The sequence below is a fragment of the Sorex fumeus genome, unplaced genomic scaffold, assembly GCF_029834395.1.
Source record: "Sorex fumeus unplaced genomic scaffold, SorFum_2.1 ptg000033l, whole genome shotgun sequence".
In the NCBI taxonomy this organism is placed as follows: domain Eukaryota; kingdom Metazoa; phylum Chordata; class Mammalia; order Eulipotyphla; family Soricidae; genus Sorex; species Sorex fumeus.
Window position 1 is genome coordinate 1,258,991 of NW_026606090.1, and position 21,666 is coordinate 1,280,656.

The window sequence follows — 21,666 nt, forward strand, 5'->3', positions numbered from 1 at the left end:
ATTCAGGACACAGGATACTGATTTCCACCAGGGCTGTGCTGTCTCCTATGCCATCAGCTGAACTTTAGGATCCTGTGCAGCAACCCCCAAGTAGTCGGGCTCAGATATCAGTGGGGCCTGGACAATTCCTCTGTGCTAGCTGGCAACAGACACAAAGTTGTTGCTGGCTTGGACAAATGTTGTTAATTCCTTGTCAAGTGCCCAAAATGCTAAATTAGGTTCTCTCTGAGAAACAATCCATGGCACCCTGTCCCGGCATGCCTCCCCTGGGCTCGGCACAAGTTCTCTCACCGAAAATCTCAGGGGTGGTGGAGAAGAATTCTGAATTCCTATGAATTTCCATGTTTTGAAAGACAAAATCTTGGGTCTCTGTAATAAACATAGAACTTAAAGAGAACAAAGGAGGGGCCAGAGAGATTGTATAATGGGTAGAGCACTTGTCTTACACACAACCAACCTGAGTTCAGTCCTTAGCAGCTCATAAGATCCCCTGAACACCACCAGGCTTAATTCCTGAGTGCAAAGCCAGGAGTAATACCTGAACATTGCCAGATGTGATGAGCATTAAGCATTTCCCAATAATAACTAACTAACTAAGTAGTTAACTACAAAGCTAGGGTAATAAGAACATATCACCCAACTTGGATAATAATTAGATTTATGGAACAAACAGAGAAGCCAGAGGTAGACCCATGCTTCTAAGGGCATTTTGTATTTAACCAATTTAACAATGCATTTAATAAGTGACCTGGAGTAAATAAATATCCATTAACGATCAACAAAAAAGAACACTAGGGGCTGGAGTGATAACACAGATGGTAGGGCGTTTGCCTTGCACGCAGCCGACCCAGGTTCGGTTCCCAGGATCCCATATGGTCCCCCAAGCACCGCCAGGAGTAATTCCTGAGTGCATGAGCCAGGACTAACCCCTGTGGATCGCCAGGTGTGACCCCCCCAAAAAAAACACTAGCCCCTACTTAACCCAACATATATGAAACTTAATTTAAGTTGTATAATATATCTCATCTTAAGAGATTTACAAGAAAATATAGCAGAATATATCTGAAACTTGGAGCATGCATATGTTTCTTAACTAGGAATAAAAAAACAACCATAAAATAAATGACGAATTAGATTTTATTTTTATCAAAATGAAAAACTTCAGTTCAACAAAGGATATATAATTAGGGAAAGAATACATACAACAGGGAAAACAAATGTGCTAAGGATTGCTTTCCAGAATATAAAAGAATTTTTTAAACTCGATGATAAAGGGAGGCCGAAAAAGATGATAAATGACTAAAGAAAACTCCTTGAACAGATTTCACAACAGGAGATGGATGAATGATCAATAAGCACATTTAGAAAGTACTTGGTGTTTTTTATTCATTGGGGAAATGCAAATTAAACTACAAAGAGATACCAATGACTACCTAGCAGAATGGCTAAAAATAAAGACACTAAAATAAATGTTGGTCAAGAACAGGTCACATGAAATATTGTGAATGAGACAATATTTTTTGAAATGCAGCAGTTCTGAAAAACTTGATATCCCTTTATATTCAATGACTAAACCATTTCAGTACTATTTACCCAAGAGTAAGAAAAACATCCCATCCAAAGGCATATAATAAAACACACACAGTCACTTCCTTCATAGAAAACAAAACTGGAAATGCCCCAGGGCGTCCATCCTTAAGGGAAAGGAGCGTGGTGCTCAGCTAGAGGAAGACAGTGAGCATCAGCCCTTCCAGAGCTGTCCTTCATAAGTCCTCCAAACAGCACCCAGACTTTGAAGCAAACCTTTGGAACATCATCTCTTTTGCTGGACAAAGCCCCTTTGTCTCTGAATGAAGTTTCCTCTCTTCCCAGCATCCTTTGTCTTCAGTGGGAGAAACCTGAGGTGGTGTCTTCATTCAGGAAAGTGGCTCTCAGTTTTACTGGATTTATCCCATATTAATGTTAATAAGCATATAAATACATATTAGCATTAATCAGATTTTGGCCTTTTTTGTAAAGAAAAATGAAGTCCAACTGGTAAAAAGGAGGGAAAATGTTAATCAGCCTATAATATCCTTATACCAAAAGTATGTCTTATCTGGGAGCAGAGAAGGGAACAGAATAGCTTTCCCGCTTATCATTCTGGGTGGAGCAAACTTCTAAATTGTGATTCGCTGTGTGGAGAGGCACAATGGCAAAGGAGCAGACTTAGGACCCTCGGAATATGTAAGACAATCACATATGTATGTAAGTAATATGTAGTACTTAGTCTCAAAAGTACTAAGCTTGGAGGCAATGGATTACTTAGCCATAGCTAATTAGTGCAGCTCTGAGGCTAATGTCACACTTATGTTACTCTCTTGGAAGCACTGAAGCAAGTGTACAGGTACTAGTGCCTTTGGCTTCAGTGGTGTACCAAGGGATGAAGTTCTTTGAAACGTCTTTGAATCCTCAGCTATGATAGAATTAAAGAAGATGGAAGCTCAGAAAAAGAGAGAGAGAGGAGAGAGAGAGGAAGAGAGAGAGAGGGAGAAAGAGAGAAGGAGAGAGAGGGAGAGAGAGGAAGAGAGAGGGAGAAAGAAGAAAGAAGAAAGAAAGAAAGAAAGAAAGAAAGAAAGAAAGAAAGAAAGAAAGAAAGAAAGAAAGAAACCAATCAAACCCAGAAAAAGATAATTTACTGCCCAAGTACCTCTGATTTTAACTCAGCAAATACATTCTCTCAGAACTTCAAAGTGCAACATAGATTTAATACAGCCCCAAGATGTGACCTGTTTAATCAAATGACACATGAAACCCTAAGTCCATGACTAACCTAAATTTCATAGTGAGATAAATGCAAAGGGCAATTAACTGCTCTATTCTCTGAATGGCTAAAAGGGAGCATTTAAAAATTATCAAAAGGACAAAATTATTTTAAACTAAGCAGGGCCCCATTCAGGCTACAAGATTCTGAGATGGGGGCTTTGTCTTTCCTCCACTGTGAGGTTCTGAGTCTGAGGTCAATAACCAGATCAAATTTGGTGATCAAAGCTGGAATTTTTCAACCTCACTTGCTGATTCTCCTCTAAGAGCTTTGAAAATCACTTTAATTTCCATAGGAACAGATCTCTCAAGTCTAATCTCATTCAGTTCCTCTTGAAATGAAACATGATTCTATAGTTATGCGGGGTTTAAAGTCATCATCTTCAGATGGTTTCATCCTAGTCGTCAAAAAACAAACAAACAAACAAAAAATCAGACCAAAGCCCAAAACAGTGGCCAGATGGAAATAGTTTATGAAACTCTCAGCTGATCTCGTTCCAGCTATTTTTTTATGGTTTTCACTTGGTGTTTCTTTTTAAATTTTTATTAGTGAAACACCATTAGGTACAATTGTAGACTTACAAGTTTTTGTGCTTGGGTTTCAGTTATACAATGATTGAGTACCCATCACTCCACCAGTGCCCATTCTCCAACACCAACAATCCCATTATCCCTCCCACCCCTCAACCCCCCATTCCACCCTGCCTCTGTGGCAGGGCATTCCCTTTTGTTCTCTCTCTCCTTTCAGGTGCTGTGGTTAGCAAAAGAGGCACTGAGTGGCAATCATGTTTGGTCTATAGTCTACTTTCAGCATGCATCTCCCATCCTGGGAGGATCCTCCCAACACCGTTTACTTGGTGTTCCCTTCTCTATCTGAGCTGCCTTTTCCCCTACCATGTGCGGATGGCCTTCAAGCCATGGAGTGAACCTCCTGGTACTTATCTCGACTATTCCTGGATGTTATTCCCCTATTTAGTTACTTTATATTCCCAGATGAATGCAATCTTTCTATGTATGTCCCTCTCTTTCTGACTCATTTCACTTAGCATGATACTCTCCATGTAGTAACGCTTGTATATAAATTTCATGACTTCATCTTCTCTAACCAGTTGCATAGTATTCCATTTTATAGATGTACCAAAGTTTCTTTAACCAATCATTTGTCCTCGGACACTCGGGTTTTTTTTTTCCAAATTTTGGCTATTGTGAACAGTGCAGCAATGAACATAGAAGTGCAGATGTCATTTTGATTGTACTTTATTTTGCCTCTTTGGGATATATTCCCAAGAGTGGTATTGCTGGATCAAATGGGAGTTCAATTTCTAATTTTTTGAGAATCGTCCATACTGCTTTTCAAAAGGGCTGAACCAGTCGGCATTCCTGCCAGCAGTGATGGAGGGTTCCTTTTTCGCCACATGCATGCCAACACCGTTGTTTTGTTCTTTGGTATGTGGGCCAGTCTCTGTGGTGTGAGATGGTATCTCATTGTTGTTCTGATCTGCATCTCCCTGATGATTAGTGATGTAGAGGATTTGCTCATGTGCCTTTACGCCATTTTGATTTCTTCTGTGAGAAAGTTTCTATTCATTTCATGGACCTATTTTTTGATGGGGTTGGATGTTTTCTTCTTGTGGAGTTCGACCAGTGCTTTGTATGTCCTTGATATCAACCCCTTGTCAGATGGGTATTGGGCGAATATACTTTCCCATTCTGTAGAGTGTCTTTGTATTTTGGTTACAGTTTCTTTTGAGGTGCAGAAGCTTCTTAGTTTAAGATAGTCCCATTTGTCTATCTCTATTCTCACTTGCTTGGCCAGTGGCGTGACATCTTTGAAGATAACATTAGCTTCAATGCCATGGAGGGTTTTGCCAACTTTGTCTTCAATGTACCTTATAAATTACGGTCTGATGTTGAGGTCTTTAATCCATTTTGATCTTACTTCTGTACATTGTGTTAGGTAGAGATCTGAGCCCATATTTTTGCATGTAGCTGTCCAGTTTTTTCAGCACAATTTGTTAAAGAGTCTTTCCTTGCTCCACTTCACATTTCTTGCTCCCTTATCAAAGATTAGATGATCATATGCTTGGGGGGGGGGTTGTCATTATATTCAACCCTGTTCCATTGGTCTGCGGCTCTGACTTTGTTCCAGTACTATGCTGTTTTAATTATTACTGCTTTGTAGTAGAGTTTGAAGTTGGGAAGGTTGATTTCTCCCATTTTCTTTCCCCCAAGAATTGCTTTAGCTATTCACGGGTGCTTATTGTTCCATATGAATTTCAGAAGTGTTTGCTACATTTCTTTGAAGAATGTCATGGTTATCATTTTAGGGATCACATTGAATTTGTACAATGCTTTGGGGAGTATTGCCATTTTTTAAAAATTTTTATTAGTGAAACACCATGAGGTACAGTTGTAGATTTACAAATTTTTGTGCTTGGGTTTCGATTATACAATGATCAAATACCAATCCCTCCATCAGTGCCCATTTTCCACCACTATGGATCCCAGTATCCCTCCCACACTCATCCTCCCCCCCCCATCCCACCTTGCCTCTGTGGCAGGGCATTCCCTTTTGTTCTTTGTCTCCTTTGGGGTATTGTGGTCTGCAAAAGAGGCATTGAGTGGCAATCATGTTCGGTCCATAGTCTACTTTCAACATACATCTCCCTTCCTGGGAGGATCCTCCAAACACCCTTTATTTGGTGCTCCCTTCTCTATCTGAGCTGCCCTTTCCCCTAACATGCCCAGCTGGCCTCTAAGCCATGGAGTAATCCTCCTGGTACTGATCTCGGCTATTCTTGGGTATTAATCTCCCAGATGAATGCAATCTTTTTATGTATATACCTCTCTTTCTGACTCATTTAGCTTAGCATGATACTTTCTATGTAGTACCACTTGAATGTAAATTTCATGACTTCATCTTTTCTAACAGCTACATAGTACTCCATTGTGTAGATGTACCAAAGTTTCTTTAACCAGTTATTTGTTCTTGGGCACTCAGGTTTTTTCCAGATTCTGGCAATTGAATTATGACATCTTATTATCTCATTCCTACTTTGGACAAACTGGCAGGCTACTGAATGTAGCCTGCCCACACAGCAGAGTCTGGCAGTACCCCGTGGCGTACCCAATATGCCAAATACCAATAACAATGATGGGTCTCATTCTCCTAAAGAGCCTTGAATATAATCCCAGGGCTAGGATGAAGGAGACGTTACTGGGGCCTGCTCGAGGCAATCGACGAATAACAGGATGATTTGTGATTGTGATTTGTGGCTATTGTAAAGAGTGCTGCAATGAACAAACAAGTGTAGATGTCACTTCGACCATACATCTTTGCCTCTCTGGGATATATTCCCAGGAGTGGTATTGCTGGGTCAAATGGGAGCTCAATTTTTAATTTTTTGAGAATAGTCCAGATTATTGCCATTCTGACAATGTTAATTCTCCCGATCCATGAACAGGGGATATCTTTCCATTTCCTCGTGTCCTCCTTTATTTTCTGAAGTAGCATTTTGTACTTTTCTTTGTACAGATCCTTTACGTCCTTAGTTAAGCAGATTCCTAGGTAATTGATTTTCTGGGGCACAATTTTGAATGGGATAGTTTTTTTCATGTCATTTTCTTCTCTCTCATTATTTGCGTATAGGAAAACCATGGACTTTCCTGCAACTTTACTATACAAGTCTATTGTTTCTAGGAGTTTCTTGGAAGAGGTTTTAGGGTTCTCTAAGTATAGTATTATGTCATCTGCTAATAGTGAGAACTTGATTTCTTCCTTTCCTACCTGAATGCCCTTAATATCTTTTTTTTTTTTTGCCTGACCACTATTGCAAGTACTTCCAGTACTATATTGAACAGCAGTGGAGAGAGTGAGCATCCCGGTCTCATCTCTGATCTTAGAAGGAAGGCTCTCAGTTTTTCCCCATTGAGGATGATGCTTGCTGTAGGCTTGTGGTAGATGGCTTTAACTATAATGAGGAAAATCCCCTCTGTCCCTATTTTGGCAAGGGTTTTCATCATAAATGGGTGCTGGATCTTGTCAAATGCTTTCTCTGCATCTATTGATATGATCACATGGATTTTATGTTTTCTTTTGTTGATATTATGGATTATGTTGGTTGATTTCCATATGTTAAACCATCCTTGCATCCCCAGGATAAATGCTACTTGGTCATGGTGTATGATCTTTTTGATGAGTTGTTGAATTCTATTTGCTAGCATTTTGTTGAGAATCTTTGCATCCATTTTCCTAAGGGATATCAGTAGTTTTCTTTTCTCGTGTTATCTTTGTTTCCTTTTGGTATTAGAGAGATATGAACTTCATAGAATCTGTCTGGTATAGTTTCTGTTTCTTCAATTTCCTGGAAAAGCTTGAGAAGAACTGGCAATAGGTCCTCCTTAAATGTTTGGAAAAATTCGCTATTGAATTCTTCTGAACCGGGTTTTTTTTTGGGGGGGGGGGGAAGACTTTTGGTTACAGTTTCAATTTCCTTGATGTTAATAGTCTATTTAGGTATTCTAGATCTTCTTGATTCAGCATTGGGAGATTATAAGAAACCAGAATTTTATCCATTTCTTCTAGGTTCTTTTGTGTCATGGCATACAGATTTTTAAAGTAGTCTCTGATTATCTTTTGAATTTTTTTGGTTCCTGTTGTGATATCCCCCTATTCATTTCTGATTTGGTTTATTAGGGTTCTCTCTCTCTTTCTCTGTGAGTATTTCTAGTGGTTTATCTATCTTTGCTAGCATTTTGTTGAGAATCTACGCATCCATTTTCCTAAGGGATATCAGTAGTTTTCTTTTCTCGTGTTATCTTTGTTTCCTTTTGGTTTATTTTATTTTCTCGAAGAACTTGCTCTTGGTTTCATTGATCTTTCGGATTGTTTTTTGGGTTTCCATGTCATTAATTTCTGCTCTAAGTTTTATGATCTCTTTTCTTCTGCCTGGTTTGGGTTTCTTTTGTTGGTCCTTTTCTAAGATCTTGAGGTGTGAAGTCAAGTTGTTTATGTGGGCCCTTTCTTCCTTCCTGATAAATGCTTGCAGAACTATAAATTTTCACCTTAACACGGCTTTAACTGCATCCCATAGGTTCTGGTAGCTCATGTCTTCATTCTCATTTGTTTCAAGGTATCTTTTGATTTCATCCTTGACTTTCTTCATGACACATTCGTTGTTTAACATTTAGTTGATCCTTCCAGCTATTTATTTACATTTCTAAGTTATGAGGAAAAAAGTTGAACCTCTTGAGAAGTAAGATGACATATCAGGCATCCTGTATATTTCTTATTTAATTGCACACAGAACTAAAAAAAGAGATATTTTAATGATTTAGATGAGTCTGGAGGGAGATGGGTAATGAAGAGATAGTACCAAGGAGAAGGGTGTGAGCCAAGGGTTTTCATCGTTCATGAGTTGATGGAGAGCAATATCATATGTCATGTCAGCAAGCTTTTCTAAGTTTTAAGAAAGGCATCTCCCTCCACGATATTGAAGCTTAAAAGGATCCTCAAAGATGAAAAGCCACTGACCAAGCAAGTAGAAACAAAAATAAACTACATAAACTACATAGGACTACATTAAACTAAGAAGTTTTTGCACCTCAATAGAAACAGTGACCAAGATACAAAGACAGCCTACGGAATGGGCAAGGTGATTCACCTAACAGCCTTCTGTGAGGGGTTAAAATCAAATATATACAAGGCACTGGTTGAATTGTACAAGAAAAAAACATTCAACCCCATCAAGAAGTGGGGAGAAGAGATGAACAGAAACTTTATCAAAAAAGAAATTTGAATAGCCAAAAGGCACATGAAAAAAATGTTCTTCATCACTAATCATCAGGGCCATGCAAATCAAAATAACAATGAGATATCATCTCACACCACAGAGATTGGCACACATCTGAAAGAACAACCAGTCCTGGTGTGGATGCAGTGAGAAAGAGACTCTCATTAATTATTCGTGGGAATGACAACTAGTCCACCAGTTTTGGAAACCAATATGGAAAACCTCAAAAGACTAGAAATTGTGCTCTCATTTGATCCAGCAATAGTACTTATGGGAATATTGCCTGGGTCCCTCAAAACACAGCAGAAACACTATCTGCACTCCTATGTTCATTGCAGCACTATTCACAATAGTCAGAATCTAGAAACAACCTGAGTGCCCAAGTACAGACGAATGGATAAAGAAACTATGGCACATCTACACAATGGAATACTATACAGCTGTTAGAAAAAATGAAGTCTTGAAATTTGCCTATAAATGGATGGACCTGGAGAGTAAGATGCTGAGTGAAATGAGTTAGAAGGAGAGAGACAGATATAGAATGACAGCATTCATTTGTGGTATATAAAAATATATAGTCAAATATTAATATCCATGGCCAGGAAAAACAGGGGATAGGTGGACTGGTCAATGGTTGGAATCTATGAATGTGTGTGGTGAGGAAAGTAGGTAAGTTAGAGAAGGGACCAGTTTGACAATAGTAGTTGGAAATGATCATGATGGACAAGAATTGAGTGTTAAAAGTAGGTAAAGGCATATGCATGATAGCCTTTTCAGTAACTGTATTGCAGATGATGTCCAGATATATATATATATATATATATATATATATATAGACAGACAGAGAGACAGACAGACAGACAGATAGATAAGTGCCTGCCATAGAGGCAGGCTGGGGTGGGGTCGGGGGTGATGGGAGGAAAACTGGGGACACTGGTTTGGGAAACTGGGAAATGTACACTGGTGGAGGGATGGATGTAGGGACACGTGTGACTGAAACGTAATCATGGACACCTTTTTAAGGGTCTATCTCATAGCAATTTAATAAAAAAAATCTTAAAAACAAGAAAGGCATTTATAAAATGAACTAGGTTTTGTACTTGGGACATAACATAAATGGTGCTTTACAAAATCTTCCATCTAAATTTTTAAAAGACCTTTATTCAATCCCATGTCTTACTGATTCAAATCACTCCTTTTCTTATCTTTCATCTTTACCTTTGAGAATATTTTTTAATGAAATATATAAAATAGAATGCTTGGATAGCTAAGTTTTAATGAATTACCTCATTACTTACTTTGAAACTAATTCCAGATTTCCATTTACTTAGCACCATTTTAATTAAAGCATGCCATAAAAATGTATTCTAATTATTACTGATATATTGATTGAATGCCTATTTTTCAAAAATAATTCTAACACGTTATACATATAAGCCAATTAATGCACCTAATTTTACTTTGGGCTCCCAACAATGGTATGCAATGATCTCATCTATTACTGTTAATTCATGTTCATTTTCTTGTGTGAAGTGGAACATATAAAAGTGTATTCACAGTAGCACTGCCATAAGCCAATATATTCTCTCTGGGATTCAGCTATTCAAAGTAAAAGATACAGAAAATGAAAGTTCTAGTTGATGAATACTTATTTGGGGGAGTTTTTCAGAAGAAAGTACAGAAATACAGTTTTTAAAAGTCTGTTTCTTATTGAAAGGAAAAGAAATAAAAGTAGATGAGGAATGGGAGAGAGGCAGGTGGGAGGGAGAGGATCTGGGAGTAGATTGGTTTACCTTGAAAGAATCAATACTTCTGGGGATATGGTGCCGCCAGCAGGTCAATCTGTACCTGTGAGGTGAGTGCATCAGCAGCCTTATGGCAACGTCAGACTTTCAGATACCCCAAGATTGCTGCTGTGCCTTTGGCCAGACCCCAAAAACTTGGGGCAAAGCTTACCAAGAAAGTAAACGGCCAAAAGTTAGATATGTGAGAGACACACCCACAAACCACCTCAGGCTCAGCTATATAATTGGAGGCATGGGCTCTCTGGTTCTTGATTGAACTGCTTAATGGCCATGATTCCAGAGTCCCAGAAACAAATCTCGGAACCCAAAGGCTTTTGGCAGAAATGTGTCCTGTTCCTGCAGTAGGTTACTGGCGCCAGGCCACTCCAGGTGGGAATAGGCTTTGTGCCTTAGCCTGTGGTGGCCTGGTGACCACCATCCTTCAGAGGCCACAGGACAGTCAGGTTTGGGCCTGCAGTGATGAGACACATGGGGCCTCACCACATGGGGGTGGAGCTGACTCTTTCTGCCCATCCCAATGAGACCCTGAGTCGCCGCCTACAAACGGCTTCTTAGGATCCTGATCAAGCTATTTAATAGCCATGATACTGGAGACTCAGAAACAAATCTTAAAACCCAGCGGCTTTTGGCAGAAATGCATCTGAACTGCATGCAAGGTGGCCATCGGCTCAGAGCTTATTGGAAAGCCAGGTATGAGCCGGCTGTGACGGTGCAACTGCAGTCTCATGGGAAGGGGGGCGGTACTGGCTCATCCTTCACACCCTACCAAGGTGACGAGTTGCCCCCCACGAGTGGCTCTCTGGCATGGCCATGGCTCCAGAGGCAAAAGGACTTAATCCTGAACCCGGCAGCTTGCAGCAGAAAAGTGAATGGACCATGTGTTAAACTATCACGCCATGCCTCTCCAGGAGGGAAAGGGTGTTGCTCCCTTCCGCCTTTCCCCCCCCTGGCTGAAAGGTGGCGGCTGCCTCAGAACTTATAGAAAAGCCAGGTACAAGCCAGCAGTGACAGGGCAACTGCAGTCTCATGGGAAGGGGGGCAGTACTGGCACGTCCTTCACGCCCTACCAAGGTCACTAGTTACCCCCCACGAGCGGCTCTCTGGCACGGCCATAACACCAGACACACAGAAACCAATCTCGTAATTATCTGGCTCTTTGCAGAAATCCAAAATCATGGCCGCATGACATTATATGATTCTCATAACCAGCTAAGAAAACAAAATATTTCACAATGCCTTTTCAGCAATTCTCATTGTTTGGGGGGAAATTCTAAACAATAATGGTGCATCTTTTGTCGAAATGATGAATGCATTCAATGTAGAGAAGAGTTAAGTAGAAATCATCTGCCTCACAGGCATTTGGAGGGGTGAGGGGTATACTGGGGTTCTTGGTGGTGAAAAATGAGTACTGGTGAAGGGAAAGGTGTTTGATCATTGTATGACAAAGACTTAAACCTGAAAGCTTAGTAACTTTTCCCACAGTGATTCAATAAATAAATCTAAAAAAAAAAAAAGAAAAAAAATTAAGGTGGAGTTCATGCCCAATTCAATCAGCTAATCAATGGCAGAATAAATAGCAGTACTCCTACAAAAAAAAGAAGAAGAAAAAAAGAATCAATACTTCTATCTTTGAAGAGGGTGTGTCTACACATAATTAAGAATATTGGTTAAAGATTCAAGACTTAGGGGCTGGAACTATTGTACAGGGGTTAAGTTGTGTCTTGCATGAATCCAACCCTGATTCAATGCCTAGCACCACATATGATCCCCTGAGCACTTCTAGGAGTGACCCTTGGGCACCCCTGGCTGTAGACTGTAAACTAAAAAAACAAAGAAACAAAGATCCAAGACTTAGAAAAGACCTATGTCAACGTGAAGAATTTCACCTTGTTGAAATTCAATTATTGTTTTTTGGTTGAAACTAAATTCCTTGGAAGCTGTTATTTATTGCCATAAAAAAAACAGCTCCATGTCTAAGATCTGTTTATCAAATTGGCTATAAATATTTAGCTTCTCCAATGCAATTTGGACCAGTTTAATACCCTCCTGATCCCCTCATTAATTAATGTGGTTAAATGAAAGCATTCTTTGACATACGTAAGTTTTATATTTGAGTCATGACTAATGACCACTAGTATCTAGCAATAGTAATAGCATTGCTTTATCATAAATCTATTATCAAAAGCAATTCATTTTCTCAGTTATACATGTGATGTTTTCTTAATGATGTTTAGAAAGTAAAGGAATTGAGGAGCTTGGGGCTCTGAGCAAAAGATTTTACAAACTAGACTTACATGTTTGACCTTGCAAAAGCAATCTTTTAAGCCCAGAGAAGAGCAAATTTGATGTATATTTCATTTTTTCAAGCACAAAACCCAAATTATTTCCAAAGAACAGGAATTGAGGGGTTTATTTTTTTTAAGTCAGGATCAGTCACAGTGCTGTAACTGTGTCTGCAGTGGCTACCTACAGGGAACATATGACAGTGTCTGAAGACATGTTCAGTGGCTACAGCTGGGCACAGTTTAGGACTAGGCTCTTGTGGCTGAAAACTAGGAATGCTATTAAAAAGCCTTCCTTGCTCTACACAGACCCAGGGTCTAAGATGTAGCCAGTTCCAAGTGCTCTTAGCACTAGTTTGAAAAACAACAGTCTATAGAAGCAAAGCTTGTGGAACAGAGAGATTATTAGGCAAGAATTGGAGGGAAGACAATTAAAGATGAAATTTAACTCTTTCCCCCAAAAAACATGCAGACAGGAATATTCTGGTAACCTAGTAATAAAGCAATTGCCTTTGAAAATAACCACCTCATTATTCAGATAAGAGAACTCATGATTTGCTTCAGAATCAATATGGATTATATATTAAGAGTAGTGGATTCTTAGGCTGGAGACATAGCTCAAGTAGTAGAACACATAACATGTGAAAAGCCCTGAGTTTTGTTCTCAGCACCACCAAGTATAGCCCTGGTAGCATCTAAACACAGCATGGAGTGGGAGTGGCCCCTACTAACACAGCTAGTTATCTTTATTATCCAGGATAACTTTGCCAAATGGCAATTGCCATTAGTTCTATGAGCTATGCTGACTCACAAAAAGAATAATAAAATATTCCATAGATTTAAGTTCAATTAGGATCATTTAGTGCATGGGTTCTGGTGCAAAGTATTTTTCCCCGGGCAAGATGTATCCTTGAGTATGCCTAGAGAGTGACACCATTCATCCTTCTCTAATGGAACAGAAATCATTTCTTATTTTTGTTTCTGAAGTCTGCATGGTTAAAAAGAATCCCACCAGACTTTACTCTTTGAGCATACCAAAAATATTTTCAACCTTTCAAAACAATTCAGATATCAATATATCTACCAGTAATTGTTATTCTCTTTGATTTCTACCTACAAACCCTTGACTACACAAGTGTCTGTTAAGAGATACACCACCACCAATATCCTCGGTATACCCTCCCTTTCCCACCCTCCTCTGCCTCCATGGCAGACATGATTACCCATAATCTCTCTCTACTTTTGGGCATTATGGTTTGCAACACAGACCCTAAGAGGTTATCATGTTTGGTCCTTTATCTACTTTTTGCACACATCTTCCAACCCAACCGATTCCTCCAGCCATCTTTTTCTTAGTGATCCCTTCTCTATCCCAGCTGCCTTCTCCCCTTTAGGCTTCCAGCTATGGAGCAATCTTCCTGTCCCATGTATCTACTATCCTTAGGTGTCAGCCTCATGTTATGTTGTTTTATACTCCACAAATGGGTGTAGTCCTTCTATGTCTGTCCCTCTCTTTCTGACTCATTTCACTTAGCATGATACTCTCTACTCATCCCATCCAGATACCTGCCCAGTGGCAGGGCTCCATCCTGGAGTCACCTGTCTAACTAGACCTCCAGGACATTACTTTGGAGGTGAAGGTTTCAGCTAGAGTAGGTGCTTCTCAGAGCTTCCTCCTGACTGTGCACAGGAATCACTCTTGGAAGAGCCCCGGGAACAAGATGCAATGCCCAGGATCAAACTGGAGTAGGCTTGATGTACACAAGGCAAACAACGTAATCCCCTTTGCCATCATGCCAGTCCTGTTATGAGGCTTTAGATTTAGGAGGGAAAACAAGAGTCTCTGTCAACAATAGCACAGATTACTGTTGCAAACTCTATGAAGCATCATAAGCATAAAAAAACCTTCAGCTCCTAATAAAAGCTTTGTGATACATCTGTATAGCGGGGTCTAACATTTACTTTGTATGTTAGAAGAATATTAAAGCATTTTTCCTAATAATAGCATAACTATATCATTAATCATTTTCAAAAAAGAATATTTCTAAAACCACAAGTGATGATCACCTCTCTCCAAACATGTCCAAGTTGATAATACACCCAGGAGAAATCAATCCCTGACACTAAGTCATACTGCCTATTAAAAGAGGCAATGTTACTTTGGCTTTTAATTATTTCCTAAAGTGGAGATCCACCAAGATTCACATAACCCATTGGGGAGGCTTTGAGCTCAACTTGAGGGTTCTAAGGATAGTGAAATGTTCTGGTTCTGAATGGAGAATTCAGTTCAGTTCATGAATGTTTGGCAGTTTCTAGAACATTCAGACTCATTCCCAAGATGGAACATTTTCTCTTAATCCATGGCTGGGGAAAGCATACCTCTTTTGGAACTGACAGAGAATTAAATTTTATGAAATGTTGCTTCATTGAGAAGGGAAATACACAAAATCATTTCTAAGAGCAGCCCAGATATGGAGGTTTTCCACTGTGCCTAAGCATCTCAGTATGCCTACCCTTGCCAAGAGCTTTAAACTCTGCATCAAAGCACAGGAGCAAAAAATAAGACCTCCCCACCTCTGGGAAAGGGAGCTTCCATTTCAGGCAAAGGTCAGTTCCAAAGTAAAGCATGGCAAACTAGAAAACTTCACTGTATCACTGTCATCCCATTGTTTATTGATTTCCTCGAGCAGGTACCAGTAATGAGGTGCTTGCTAGCCCTGAGATTTTAGAAAGTGTCACATTCGAGGCTCACTCAGGGTCAAGAGAATGAAACCAAGCATTGTTACTGTGTTTTGGCATATCAAATACGCCACAGGGAGTTTGCCAGACTCTGCCCATGCAGGCAGTATACTCTCAGTAGCCTGCCGGGTTCTCCAGGAGTAAGAATTAGATAATAAGATGTTGTGCAGCCACGAATGCAGCTGCGCACTTCTGGCAGCTGGGTTTTATAGTGTCTGGGTCTTGGCCATTGGTGGGTGTAATGACTACCTACTGGAAGATGGGGGATCTGGGTGGAGGAGGCCCAGATCCGAGCAGGCTTGTTGATCTTAGCCCCGGGTCCCATATGCCTGGGTTCCTCTGCCAGTTCCTTCATGTGTGAGTCTCATTAGAACGTGTGAAGAGTGATCTTAAGCTTAGCTGTGGCTGGTTCCAGAGGTCTTCGAATACTGGGGCTCTGCTCAGGACAGGGAGGGAAACTCAACCCGCCCCCTTCCAAGGGGCCCCAGGGAGGACAGCCAGGTGTGGGGGGCAGGAGACTCAGCGCTGTTCTCTTCCAGGAGCTGGGTTTTATAGTAAGAAAACTTACACTTGACAAAATTAAAGTGAGAGGATAGGCAGGTTGATTTCTCTAATCTCCTTTCATTCTCCTTTCTAGACTATTCCAAATGCTACAAGTCTGCCATGGAACATTTGGAGAGTCCGGAGGGGAAGTTGTATATGGCACAGCTTGACTGAAAGCCAACTGCAAGAGGGAATTCTTCAGAAAACTTTTGCCTGTTATTTTGCTATGACAGTACCAAGTTTCCAAATGGGTTCATAGAGCTCGTGAAGTTCTGACAACCACTCGTAGGGTATGTTGGGGCATCAAATTTACCAGCTGTCCTTAGGTTTTCTTAAATTCATTTTTTTCAACACTTACTTCAACTGTCTTGATCTCTGAGCCACTTTAAGAGACTAATAATCATAACAATAATAATAAAAAACTTTCTCACCCTCTCAAAAACCTCAATCTTCGGAAGTGTACCCATTTAGAACTTATTTGTGGATACTAGACATTTAATGTCTTCCTGTCATGGATAAATTTTAGAGTTGTTAAAATCCAAGTATTGTTTTTTAACTACAGTCTTATTAAATTTTCCATCCCATGCCAGGAATATTAATGACTTGGTCAGACATTTCCATTGCTAGCATAGCCAATAGTGGAAAATAAATAATAACAAAATACTCTACAGGCCTATCTTGTTTTATTGCACTTCACTTAATAAAATATATTGTCTTGGAAAAAAAAAACAACAACCGGGGCTGGAGCAATAGCATAGCGGGTAGGGCGTTTGCCTTGCACCCGGCCCACCTGACTTTGATTCCCAGCATCCCATATGGTCCCCTGAGCACTGCCAGGAGTAATTCCTGAGTGCAGAGCCAGGAATAACCCCTGTGCATTGCCAGGTGTGACCCAAAAAAGAAAAAAAAAACAAGTATATCAAGGTTTGTGGCAACTCTACTTCAAGTCAAGACTCTTGGCACCATTTTCCCCAACAACATGTGTTTCTTTTTGTCTCTGTGCCACAGATTTGTGTCATAATATGTCACGATACTCAAATTTTTAGTTATTGTTCTATGTGTCATCAGTGATTGTCATCAGTGATCCCTAATATTACTATTTCAATTGTTACAGGCTTCCATGGACCTCACCCAGATAAGACAGCAATCTTCATTGATAAATACTGTGTTCTGTTCCACTGACCAGTGGTTTCCACACACCCTGCCCCCATCTCTGGTCATCCCCCATGCTCCAAGAAAGAACAGTGTTGGAGCTGGAGCAATAGCACGGCAGGTAGGGCGTTTGCCTTGCATGCAGCCGACCCGGGTTCGATTCCCAGCATCCCATATGGTCCCCCGAGCACCACCAGGAGTAATTCCTGAGTGCAGAGCCAGCAGCAACCCCTGTGCATTGTTGTGTGTGACCCAAAGAGCAAAATAAATAAATAAATAAATAATTTTTAAAAAAGAACAGTGTTAAAATAAAGTCAAATAATAACCCTGCGAAGGCCTTTAGCTATGCAGAAGAAAAGAACAACATTCATTTTTTTAATCAAAAGCTAGAAATAATTACGCTTACTGCAGAAGGCATGATGAAAGCCAAGACAGACTCAAATTTGGTCTCTTATACCAAACAGCCAAGTTGTGAATGCAACTTGCCGGGAGAGGAAATCGAAAGTGTATTCCAGTGAAGACATGGATGGTAACAACATAAAACTCTGTAATAACATAAAAGCTCTATTGGTGCGATGGAGAAAGTTTTTGTGGTAGACACTGCAGATCAAACTAACTATGACATTCTCTTAAAAAAATCTAATCCAGATCAAGGTCTGAACTCTCTTCAATTCTATAAAGGCAGAAAGGGGTGAGGTTAGCAGAAGAAATCTGTGAAGCTTGCAGAGATTGTTTCATGCATTTAACAAAGCAGAAAAAGCTGATGGTGCTGTCATTGAGTTCTCCAGAAGTTCAGCTAACACCACTAATGTAAGAGGCTATGCAGCAAATTTTCAATGTAGATGAATTAACCTTATATTGAAAGAAGATGCCATACGAAATAGTCATAGCTAGAGAGAAGTTAATGCCTGACAACAAAGTTTCATAAGAGTAGGCTAACTTTTTTTTTTCTTGTGGTAATTTGGGGGTATACCTGTCATGCTCAGGGATTACCTCTGACACTTCATTCAGGTATTACTCTGGGTGAAGGAGTGGGGGAGTATATGTGGGGTTGGATATAAAACCCATGTGGGCAAGCTCTGTATCTCCTATACTATTGCTCTGGCCCCAGGCTCACACATCTTATAATTTTAAATGTAATCCAATGGTCACTTACCATTCCAAGAATTGTACTAAATTTACTCAGATTGTGATCTATTAAAAGAAACAACAGAGCATGGAAAACAGCATATTTGTTTATCGCATTATTTGATGAACATTTAAAGTTCACTGCTGGAAACTACTGCATAGAAGGGGAAAAAAAACGTTTTCAAAATAATATTGTCATTGACAATGCACCTGTTCGCTCAAGAACTCTGACTGAGGTCTTTAAGATTTTTGTTTTCATGCCTTCTAATACATCAATTCTGTCATCCATGAATCAAGTAATGGTTTTGTCCTTCCAGTATTCAATACTGTGTAAGGCTATACCTGCCATAGATAGTAAAGTCAATTAAAAATATCAGAAGGATTCACCATTCTAAATGCAGTCCTGGTACATTTGGGATTAATGGGGAAAGATAAAAATACTGGCAGTAGAGCTGAAGACATAATACAGGGAGAGAATTTGTATCGTTGCATATGAAAGTGGGAGGAACAGACCCCAAAGTACCATGTGTTAATGCTTTGTCTCCACATGTGTTGGAGATTTAAAGAGCAAAGATCTGGAATTTCCTTGAAAGTATGAATTCACTAAACACTTTGAAAATCTTACTGACTTCAATTAAAAAAAAAGTAAAAAAGAGAAAAAAAAGAAAAACTTACCAATCTTCTATACTGTTTTCTCAACATAGTCCAGTTAAAGGAATAATACTGAGATACTGCAAGGCACTGAGAGTCTAAATGAATAGTCAAGTGTTTCTGCTGCCAAACAGAAGGCAATTCCTCTATGGGGTACATGCCATAGATTGAGCAACTCACTGGGAGGGGGTTTCTTTGTTGATATTCTATTTTCATATCCTATGTGTGACACAGCCTCCCAATTGAGGTCATAGTCATTAAAGTGTTTACCTTTTCCCCTAAAATGACTTTCATTTTGGTACTTCTGGATGGAGGTCATGGAAGAATCTTAATGGAAAAGGTAAAAGGAACCAACAGAACACTAATGGAGTCTCAAAATGTAAAATAATAATAATCACTTATCACTTAATCACTTAATCCCCGTTATTCATCGATTTATTCGAGCGGGTGCCAGTAACGTCTCCATTCATCCCGGTTGCGTGCTAGTGTAGCCCAATGGTATCTGTTCGTTTTAGGAACATGTAGAGCCTCAAACCGATCATTTAGGATCTTGACGAAGAAGTCTGACCATCTTATAGGTGGGCGTCCACGTGATCTTTTGATGTCTCGTGGAATCCAATCAGTAATGGCTCTAGTCCAGCGGTTGTCTGTAAACCTCATTACGTGTCCAGCCCATCTGATTTTTGATGTCTTGGCAAATGAGACAGCGTCCCTGATTCTTGAGTGTTGACGAAGATCAGTACTCCGGATTCTATCTCTCATTTGAGTGAATCGTGATATTCCAAGCATAGTTCTTTCGATTCCTCTTTGAGAGACCCGAATAGTGTTCTCATCCTGTTTTCGTAGGGTCCAGGTCTCTGAGGCATATGTTAATGCAGGAAGAATAGTGGAATCAAAGAGATGTGCTCGTAGCTGGAGGTTCTTTGTCCTTTTAGTTATTTCTTCAATAATAAACTTCCCAAAATAAACAGGGAAATGCACTGACAATAACCTTATGATTTTAAAAAAGTTTTAATGTAATTTGAGATTATGGAGAAATATTTTTAAAAACAGATATTCAAAAGAGCATTTTGATGTGTCCAAGCAAGCTAGTTTTAAAGATCTGGTTGAATTTTAAAATTCAATTTTGAACATTAAAATGAATGTATAACAGGGTATGGTGCTGCTGCAGGTCAACCTGTACCTGTGGGGCGAGTATATCAACAGCCTGATGGTGACTCAGACTTCCAAATACCCCAAAATTGCTTCTGTGCCTTTGGCCAGACCACAACAACTTGGGGCCAAGTTTACCAAGAAATTAAATGGCCAAAAGTTAGGTATGTAGGAGCCACACCCACAAACCATCTTCGGCCCAGCGCTCATTTATTGGTCTTATTTCAGAGACCCATACATCTTGAAAGAGATCAAAAGACACAGTTAGGGCCTGTAGTGTGGAGGTAGGCAGGAACCCGTGACTGAGAACTCCAGGCCCACTTGGATCGGGACTGGGCCTCCTCTCTCCAGGTCCCCAGTTTTCCGGAAGTTTGGCAGTCACACCCACAAACTGCCCCTGGTGCCATGTAATCTCATGAACAGCCAAGACCCAGAAACTATAAATTTAAGAGAATGTCAGAAGAGAATGTCACAGAATTTCTTGGACATTATATTCTATCCATAGCAAGCAATACAAAACAAATCATCTAGCATTGCCTTTTTGGCAGATTTGAGTGGTAGTGAGACTGGTGTTGAAATATCGAATGCAATCAAAGTAGAGAGAGAGAGAGTATGGGGGAAATTGTCTGCCACACAGGCAGGGGAAGGGTTGGAACGGTGGTGTGGGGGAAATGCTGGGAATTTTGGAGGTGGAAAATGTGCACTGGTGAAGCGATAGGTATTTGATGATTGTGTCACTGAAGCTCAAATATGACAGCTTTGTAACTGTATCTCACAGTGAATCAAAAAAGGGGGGGATAATAATAAATAAAAATAAAACAATAAAATAAAATTAATATTCAGAATAGAATAATAAAGTAATGTGGCATTCATGCTCAATTCAATTAGCTTAATCAATAGCTAAATAAACAGCAGTACTCCTCTATTATAAAAATAAATAAGCAAATGAAGTGAATATATAAAGAATTAGCTTTTCAAGGAAATCATTGAAAATGTATTTTGAGTATGTATTCTCTGAGAAGATTCTAAGTATAAGGCTGGAGAAATAGTGCAGTGGTTAAGGCACTTGGTGCGGGTTAGGAATCCCAATTTGATCCAGATGTAGCCTCAAAACCAAGAAAAAAAATCCATTTATGTCATTGAGGGAAGACTTGTAAGTTTCAGCTTTAATTATCTGAAAAACTTACTATGACAAAAACTTTATTTTTATTTTTAATTTTGGAAGCCACATCAAGAATGCTCAGGGATTAGTCCTGGCTCTGCACTCATGGAATCACTCCTGGTGAATCTCAGGGGACCATAGGAGATGCCAGGGATCAAACTCTTCCTGCTGCATACAAGGCATGCAACTTACTCACTGTTTTATCCCTCCAGGCCGAGATAGCTTCTTATGAAAATATATCAGACACATGCAGGACAAACGAATCAACCCAATTTCTGGAGGAGGTATGTGAGACAAGGGCATCTGCAGATTAAACTAAGTTTCTCCTTTTAAAAAATATTCCACTCAGCTCTGATACTGATAAATGAGACTCCACAGAAAACTTGACAGAGCAAGAGGAATCTGATTTTATCATGGGAAACAATTAGTATGGCCATTAACATTACCCCACCATTGCC

At 39.8% G+C, this 21,666-nt stretch overlaps 1 protein-coding gene across 1 annotated transcript in view; it reads right to left on the reverse strand.

Moving 5' to 3' along the window:
- The window catches only part of KCNN2 (potassium calcium-activated channel subfamily N member 2), a 373,511-nt gene that overhangs the window by 282,591 nt on the left and 69,254 nt on the right, over positions 1-21,666 (reverse strand). The window lies entirely within an intron of this gene.